General features: G+C 56.3%; 1 long non-coding RNA gene across 1 annotated transcript; it reads right to left on the reverse strand.

Annotated features, from left to right (window-relative positions):
- Positions 1–1670: 1670 nt before the first annotated feature.
- LOC111823488 lies at positions 1671–8563 on the reverse strand. Its single transcript, XR_002826505.1, has 3 exons — positions 7950–8563; positions 3795–3968; positions 1671–3061 (listed from the first exon to the last, which is right to left on the reverse strand). It is a non-coding gene; the product is annotated as an uncharacterized LOC111823488 (long non-coding RNA).
- Between the last annotated feature and the right edge of the window lie 194 nt (positions 8564–8757).

The raw sequence follows: 8757 nt of genomic DNA on the forward strand, positions 1-8757 counted from the left end.
CAGGAATGTTTTCTAGAGACGACGACAGGGTCGACGGACACAGCCTTTTCCAGGTGGGAGGGAAGGGCATGAAGAAAGCTCAGGGCCCGGCGCTGACGGTGGGGCCACCCGGAGAGGCGTGAAGGGTCTCCCGTACCCCCCTCCCCCAAGGCAGCGTGACAGGCAGACCAGCTCGGTGTTGAGGAGTGTCAGTCCGGCCACTGCCTGGATAAGGAGGAGGGAAGGGGCTCCCCTGAAGGCGTCAGCGTGGGATGCACGTGAGGGGACAGGACCAGGAGGGTCAGGACGAAAGCAGACAGGACCGGATGTGGGCAAACCAGAGGAGAGAGTCAGGGTGGGCCAGGCGTGGAGTAAGTCAGGGAGCAGATCGTCTCAGGAGAAGATGGAATTCGGTCCAGGAGCCTGAGTGTCTGTGGGTTAAAAGGCAGAGGCATCTAGGAGGGGCTGAGTGCCTGGGTCTGGGCGCCGGGAGGCAGATGAGAGTCATGAGTTAGAAGTGAGACCACGTGGGACGAGCATGTGTGTGTGTGTGTGTGAGTGTGTGTGTGTGCACGTGAGTGTGTGTGTGTGTGTGCGCGCGCAGTGGAAAAGTACAGCTGAGGCAGGACCCCAGGAAGACTCAGGAAGAAGGGACTACACAGGACAGAGGCCTGTCCCCAACGTGTGCTGCCCCGAGCGGTGTGTATACACGACAGCACCATACAGAAGCCCGTGCAGCCCAAAGGGGCGGGGAAAACGTCAGAGAACCCCTGATGGATCTGACTGTCCCCACCGACATCGGGCAGGGGCGGCTGAGCTGCCACCAGGGCCAGCTCTCCCCATCGCCGCCTCCTGGAAGCCCTCCAGCTGAGCTGCCACCAGGCCCAGCTCTCCCCATCGCCGCCTCCCGGAAGCCCTCCAGGCTGAGCTGCCACCAGGGCCAGCTCTCCCCGTCACCACCTCCCAGAAGCCCTCCAGGCTGAGCTGCCACCAGGGCCAGCTCTCCCCATCGCCGCCTCCCGGAAGCCCTCCGGCTGAGCTGTCACCAGGGCCAGCTCTCCCCATCGCCGCCTCCCGGAAGCCCTCCGGCTGAGCTGCCACCAGGGCCAGCTCTCCCCGTCACCGCCTCCCAGAAGCCCTCCAGGCTGAGCTGCCACCAGGGCCAGCTCTCCCCATCGCCGCCTCCCGGAAGCCCTCCAGGCTGAGCTGCCACCAGGGCCAGCTCTCCCCATCGCCGCCTCCCGGAAGCCCTCCAGGCTGAGCTGCCACCAGGGCCAGCTCTCCCCATCGCCGCCTCCCGGAAGCACTCCAGGCTGAGCTGCCACCAGGGCCAGCTCTCCCCATCGCCGCCTCCCGGAAGCCCTCCAGCTGAGCTGCCACCGGGGCCAGCTCTCCCCATCGCCACCTCCCGGAAGCCCTCCGGGCTGAGCTGCCACCAGGGCCAGCTCTCCCCATCGCTGCCTCCCGGAAGCCCTCCAGCTGAGCTCCATGCCACTGGGCTCAGGCAGCCAGGTCTGCCCGCTGCTGAAGGTTTGTCTCCAAGTCGGTCACCCTCATAATTTATCATTTGAGGCCAGCAGGGTCCTCGCGGCAGCGTCTGTGGCTGCACTCAGGGCTGTGGTCTGGATTATGCCTGCCTGACTTCAATTCCCTCCCGATTAATAAGCACATGGCAGAGCCTACCTCTGGCCACCTCGCCGCCTTGCGCCGCTTACATAGAACTCCTGCCAAAGAGTCGCACGTGGCTCGAGAGCCACGGTTTGCTGAGCCGCAGTTTGCCAACCACTGACCTAGAACTAGGATCTGCTCTCTGGTGGCAGCTCCTGGACCAGCAGAGTCTAGTCAAGGCCCAAGGTGGGGGACACACTTTGTAGCCCCGACACACGGCGAGAGCTGGGTGAGTCTTAGCTTGACTTCCTTCACCTAAGCGAGGTCCGGAACTCAAAGTCCTCTCTGAGGCTCAGTCTTTGGGGGAAAACCTAAACACACACCTGCCTGGACCCACCGCTCCTCGCTGCCCTCTGGCCTCGGTGAATTCTTTCTACCCCCGAGGGGGCCTGAAACACAGACACGGCTGGATTTTCTCAAAACCACGTGGCCCAGACGGGATGGGCAACTCCGGGGGCTCGAACGCTCTGTTCCCAGCGCCCCGTTTGGTCTGGGGTGTGGAGAAATGTAGTCACAACCTCCCTCCCCGCTCTTCCCAGGCCTCTGGGGCCTGTGCTATCAGGGCCTGGAGGAGCGGTCGGGAGGCCCTGCACCTGAAAAGTGATGGGTTCAACGTTACCCCGGACCTGGTCCCAGCTCTTAAACTGGCTGCCAGGCTGCTCATTTGAGATGCAGATCCCGGGCTCATCCTGACCAAGGGCCAGGGGTCCGCACCCTGAGGGAGCCCAGCGTGGTTCCCAGGCTGGTGTCAGACCTTCTCTGGGGCTGCCCTGCCCGGGAATCAGACACCCATCCTGGGCCCAGCTCAGAACTGCAAGTGTCGGTCACAGTCCACCTTCCCTCCCCCCTCTCCTCCCTCACCTCTGACCTCTCCTCCCTCTGCCTCACCCACCCCCCCTGGCACCCCCACTGCTCGTGCTCCGTGCCTGATAATGGGGGTGTGGCAGAAGGAACAGCCCTTTCTCTGGAACACCCTGCGTCTGGTCAGAGCAGGGCAGGCAGAGGAGCAGCTCTCAGACCAGGAAAGCTGCAGGGCGAGAAGAGAGCCCAAGGGCTGGGACGGTCCCCAAGCCATGCCCACCGTGGAGGAGGGTGTGGGAAACCGGGGCTCCAACACCCCTACTACGCACTGGACCCACCTTTCTTTCTTTTTAAAAAAAATGTTTTTATTGATTTTAGAGGGAGAGGAAGGGAGAGGGAGAGAAACACGGACAGGCCACTTCCTGCACGCCCCCTCCTGGGGATAGCGCCTGACAGGGCATTGAACCCGTGACCGCGGTGCATGGAATGGCGTTCAGCCAACTGAGCCACCCGGGCCAGGGCCGGACCCGCCTTCCTGGAGGCAGTAAAACTTTTCAAAAGCTTTAAAAATTCATACCTTTTGATCCTGAAATGCTACTTCTTGGAATTTGTCCTAAGAAAATAATAAAAGATTTACATAAAAATCTGTTTGTCGCATTTATTTATAATTATTTAAAAAAGTGGAAATGACGGAACTGCCTCTGTCCTATGGTCTATCCATCTGAGAGGGTTATGATGGGAACAGTAAGAAACGTATTTCAAAGGCTATTCAATAACGTGAAAAACTACAACAGGCTGTTACACGTAATAAATATGTAACTTCACACACACAGTCACCTGAATTTTCTTTAAAAATGTATATAGATAAGGCCTGGCCAAAAAAAATCACAAAACATTAAAGGAGGTTATCTTTGGATGGTGAGATTGTGAGTGAATTTTACTTAATGTTTTTCTGCATTTCTAAAGCTTCTATAATAAACGTGGATTGCATTTGCAGGGCTGTTCTTAAAGCTCTTAACCTTTTAAAAGGGAAATACTGAGCATCAACATGTCTTCTCCCCCTGCCTCTCGGCACTCCCCCTACCCCCGACCCTGGACGGCACCCTCCCCCTGGGCGGCGGGCAGTGGGCTCAGGAAGCCGCTCTCCGTCCTCTGCAGCCCTCTGCTCCCGCCTCTGAGGACAGAGCCGCTGGGAGGCACTCCCTGTGCTTCTCGGTGGGAACGGCCTACCGGTCCCTGAAATCCTCGGAGGGAAAAGTCACCACCCAAACCTGCAGATAAACAACCTTGCCGCGCATGCCTGTCCACCCAGCAGCAGTGCGAGGTCCCCATGGAGGCTGACTCACGGGCAGGTGGGGGTGGGTGACTCTCCCACCACTGGTGTCAAATCCTGTCACCCACATAGCAACCAGCGCTCCGTTCTCCGCGGGAGCGCAGGACGGTGCAGGGGGGCCGACGGGTGGGGGCAGGGGTGTGCCGTGCAGGAGACTGTGTTTGTTGTTCTGGAAACCGAAAGCTGCCTGGGATGAGGATGCAAAATCAAACATGCAAACAGCCACCGCTCCCCCCATCAATCAGCTCAAAGGGACAGAAACGCTGAAGCAGCCGAACCAGGGGACTGTGACCCAGAGAATTTCTCCAACGCGCTCCGGTCAGCAGGTCCCACAACCATCATGAAAACCCAGTGACCCCGTTTCTCTGACCTTCTGGGGAAATGTACATGTTTTGACCTTAAAATTTAAGGCCAGTGGACCTCGGTAGGAAACAGACTTTAAAATGCCACCGTAAACACTGGTGCCTCATGGGAAAAGATGGAAACTGTAGCCCAAGAGCAATCTGGGAGTTACTGCACTTCCCACAACCACCTGGGGCTGCAGAGAAAGGGCTGGGTCCCGACACATCATTGGGTTTTGTTTGTTTGCTTGTGTGCAGGCCTAGCAGAACAGGCACTCCCCAGGGCCACACCTCACAGGGCTCCCATGGCTCCTGGGAAGTTCCCAGTCTCCCCTCATACTGGGAAAGGGTTTGCTAAGGGGAGGAAATCCCCCTGGAATTTTCCTTAGAAATGTCTACAGCTTCCCTGCCTTCTGTGTCCCTAGCCCCGGGCATCTGCCCATGTACAGTGGGGCCTTGACTTACGAGTGTCCCGACTGACGAGTTTTTTGAGATACCAGCTGTCTCTCGGTCGATTTTTTGCATTGAGTTGATAGAGTAATTTGAGTTAACGAGCTCCTTAACGAGCTTGGTCTCGGAACGAATTAAACTCGTAAGTCAAGGCCCCCCTGTATTTGGCCCCGGATGACATTCATCCATCTGTCCATCCACCTCAGCCTGTCCCGCGAGGACATCACCTGCTGGGGAGGAGGCTCTGCCACATACTCCCCGGCTGCAAGGCCTCGGGCCATTTACTGAACATCCCATGGCCCTTTCCTCTGCTGGAAAAAGCGAAATACGCACACCTCGCAAGAGTACTGCAAAAACTAGAGATGATGTGTAAAGCACTTGGCACACAGTAGGTGTTCAATGAATGGTGGCTATAATGATGAAACAGAGGCAGGGACACAGAGGGGACAATGGAAGCCGGCTGATGCCCCTCTTGGGAGGGTCCCAGGCAACATGAACATTTGTCAAACAAAAGGGCACGTCCCTAGGACTATGTCAGAGGCAGCAAGGACCTCAAAGGCCATCGAGCCAGCGCCCTGTTTTATAGACGCCCAGAGGACAAAAGCAAGTCCCAAGGCCAAAAGCCCCAGTTACAGTTCAGGTCCCCCAACTGCCAGTTGAGGAGCTCACCCCTGGCCCTACCTGTGAGGGGCACATACCGGCCGGGCCAGGGCCACGGTCACAGAGCGGCCCACACAGCACTCTCCGAGTACACACCCACACTCACAAGGCCCGGGCCTTTTCCTTGTCTTTAACACACAGCTTCTCCCAACACTGACAAGAGGTCAGTGGATTACAAATACTCACCAGATCACCTGCCACCTGACAAACTCGAGTCTCTCTCCTGACCCCCGCCTCACAAGCCCTCTTCTCTTAGTGCTCCACATGGGCAGGGGGGGTGGTGGCGCCAACATGGGCATGGCACAGGGACGGGGAGTGCCCACGTGTGGGCAGGGGGCCGGGCACTGCTTCTCTGGGGCATTCAAAAGGGAGGGTTGGAAGGGGTCCTGCTCTGGCACCGGTGAGGTAAATGATGTCTACACAACAGTCAAATCCCGTTTTCTAAGAATACTCAACGCAGGGAGAATTCTGAAGGCATAACATTAGCAGGAAGAATAGGACACACAGCTTCCTCTCGATTCCTATCTAATATTTCAGCAGGTGACTAGATACGGACGTGCATGAACTGCTAGAAGGCAACGCATGCGAACAGTTGTCATCACTGGACTGAGGGCTAACGGGCTTTTAAAAAAGATTGCCTGAATTTTCTAGAATGCACACGTATTACTTTTATGTTTAAAAAGTCAGCGGAAAGGTGAGCACCCTTTCCATTTCTCTTCCGCGTTCCAGAAGACTATGCTGGCAAAGACGACTGAGCAGCCCATTCTCCCAGGCAATGAAGCGGCTGGGAAAACCTCCCTCCCTCCCGGACATCCGGCCTTGACTGAGGTCTGATTTGAAATTCCTCTCTTCCTCAGATCTTAACAAGGCACCCTGACCACTTCCAGGCCTGGAGGCCGACACGGATTACACAGGCCTGGGCCCAGGCCAGCCCGGCCAGCCCAAGGTGAGAACCACCTCCGGGGCCTGGCGGGTGGCAGCGTGCCAGCCTGGAGCCCTCACATTCCTCCCCAGCCCTCCCCCAGCCGCTGGGGTCAGAGAACAGGTGGAAATACTTGCAAAAATCTGTGTCCTAAAGTCAGAGCAACAGCTGAGCACCAGCCAAAGCTGTCTTTAGAAGAAACACACATGTGGCTTTGGTTTCTTTTTTTAAAGTGTGTGTGTGTGTGTGTGTGTGTGTGTATTTATATATATATTTAAATATATTTTTATTGATTTCAGAGAGGAAGGGAGAGAGAGTGATAGAAACATCTATGATGAGAATCATTGATTGGCTGCCTCCTGCATGCCCCACACTGGGGATGGAGCCTGCAACCTGGGCGTGTGCCCTTCACCGGATTCGAACCTGGGACTCTTCTGTGCACAGGCCGACGCTCTATCCACTGAGCCAAAGCAGCCAGGGCTTCTCTCTATATATATTTAATTTATTTTTTGCTTTGTCAGGTAGTCGGGAGACCACACAGACATTTCCTGGCGGCAGTGCAGGGACGTGGGTGGGGGTGAATGTGGGAAACCTCTTTCGCAAAAACTCAAAAGATTAAGAAGACAGCTGGCTGGGATCAAATCCTAGCGCTCAGTCACGAAGCCACACTGCAGGAAACGTGGCTTAGCTCTCTGAATCTCGGTTTCCCCTCCCGGAGGAGGGTGAAAATCATCGCTACTGTAGTATGTATGGTCGGAGCTCTTAAGGCAGCGGTTCTCAACCTGGGGGTCGAACGACCCTTTCACAGGGGTCGCCTAAGACCACTGGAAAACACATATAATTACATATTGTTTTTGTGATTAATCACTATGCTTTAATTATGTTCAATTTGTAACAATGAAACTGGGGGTCACCACAACATGAGGAACTGTATTAAAGGGTCGCGGCATTAGGAAGGTTGAGAACCACTGTCTTAAGGTAATTGTGAACTACTGTACAAAACGGCTTTTCACGGACTAGGACAGTGATGGCAAACCTTTTGAGCTCGGCGTGTCAGCATTTTGAAAAACCCTAACTTAACTCTGGTGCCGTGTCACATATAGAAATTTTTTGATCTTTGCAACCATAGTAAAACAAAGACTTATATTTTTGATATTTATTTTATATATTTAAATGCCATTTAACAAAGAAAAATCAACCAAAAAAAAATGAGTTTGCGTGTCACCTCTGACACACGTGTCATAGGTTCGCCATCACTGGACTAGGACTAACTCATAAAGGTATGTTATGTCATGATCATCATCAATAACTTGGAGAGACAGATGCCAAGATAGGTAGGGAACTTGTATTTGGCAAACCCTGTTTGCACAGGGGCACGGTGAGCAGGGCATGGCCACAGGCGTGACACCAGCCCTGGGCCTCCAGGCACATCTGAGCGGCAGCCTTGCTCGTCCTTGACTTCCACTTTCTCAGATAGAAACACTCATCCCCATACACACACTCCAGGCCTGCACAGGTACTTCAACCCCAAACGATACCGAATGTTCCTGAAAACCAGAAACGATCTCCACTCCACTCGGTACCAACAGTCCTCCAACACCCGCCCCCTTCCTGAGAGCCCCTCACCTACGCAACACGTGAACCTGGACAGCCTGCCCGCCTGAGGCCGCAGCTCTGAGCTGGAGCCAGGGCCCCCGCCCCTTCACCAGCTGGGCCCCCAAAACACAGCTGCTGACATGTTTCCCCGCTCGCACTCAACCCCATTCTCACAGCCGGGAACCTGAGGCTCACGCACCTGCAGCCGCTTCTCCAGAGCCTAATTCCTGCCAAAGGTCTTGGCTGAAGGCCCTGCAGGCTCAGGTGTCTAGGTGTCTGCAGAAGGAGCTGTGCGCACAGGTGTCTGCAGAAGGAGCTGTGCACACAGCAGGGGCATCCGTGCCGGCAGCACGCAGACTTGGCAGCCCAGGGAGTCAACTTGGGGTGAAGTTGGCTCCGCAGTTGTTCCGGTGGGCGCTCCCAGGCTGCCCGCCTGCAGTGAGCCCCCGACCACAGTGCACCCCTCCACCGGGGAATACTGGAGAAGTCAGCAGACAGGAGCCTTCCATCCAACGGCCCAAGGGCGGAGCTGGCCCACGGGCTGGGCAGCAGGACTCGAGGCCAGGACGGAGCCTGGCTGTGCTGTCTCCTACCTGGGCGACCTCGGACAAAGTCACTTCAGCTCTGTGGGCTGCGTTTCTTCGTCCATAACATGTGGGCTGGAGACTAGCTACTGTCCCCGGCTCCTTCAGCTCCAAATGCTGGGTTCTGGGCCCCTCCCACAGCTGTAAGTGCCGATAAAACAGCCCAACACCCGGCACCACGTCGCCCGGCTTCGGGCCCGCGACCGCGTCCCAGCTGCTCAACACGCCCTAAAAAAGAACCGGTCTCCCCTCCCTGCCCCTGCAACGCAGGACCAAGCGGCCGGTGCCACAGCCGGAGGAAGGGAACAAAATGCCCCCGTCCACAACGCCCCACGTGCACGGCCCCCTTTTAAATGGCCCCTTTTAAATGCTCTGGCCCCTTGAACAGCTTGCCCCGGCGCCCCAAGTTCAGCGGGGGTCGGG

Source organism: Myotis lucifugus, unplaced genomic scaffold (genome assembly GCF_000147115.1).
Source record: "Myotis lucifugus unplaced genomic scaffold, Myoluc2.0 scaffold_510, whole genome shotgun sequence".
Lineage (NCBI taxonomy): Eukaryota > Metazoa > Chordata > Mammalia > Chiroptera > Vespertilionidae > Myotis > Myotis lucifugus.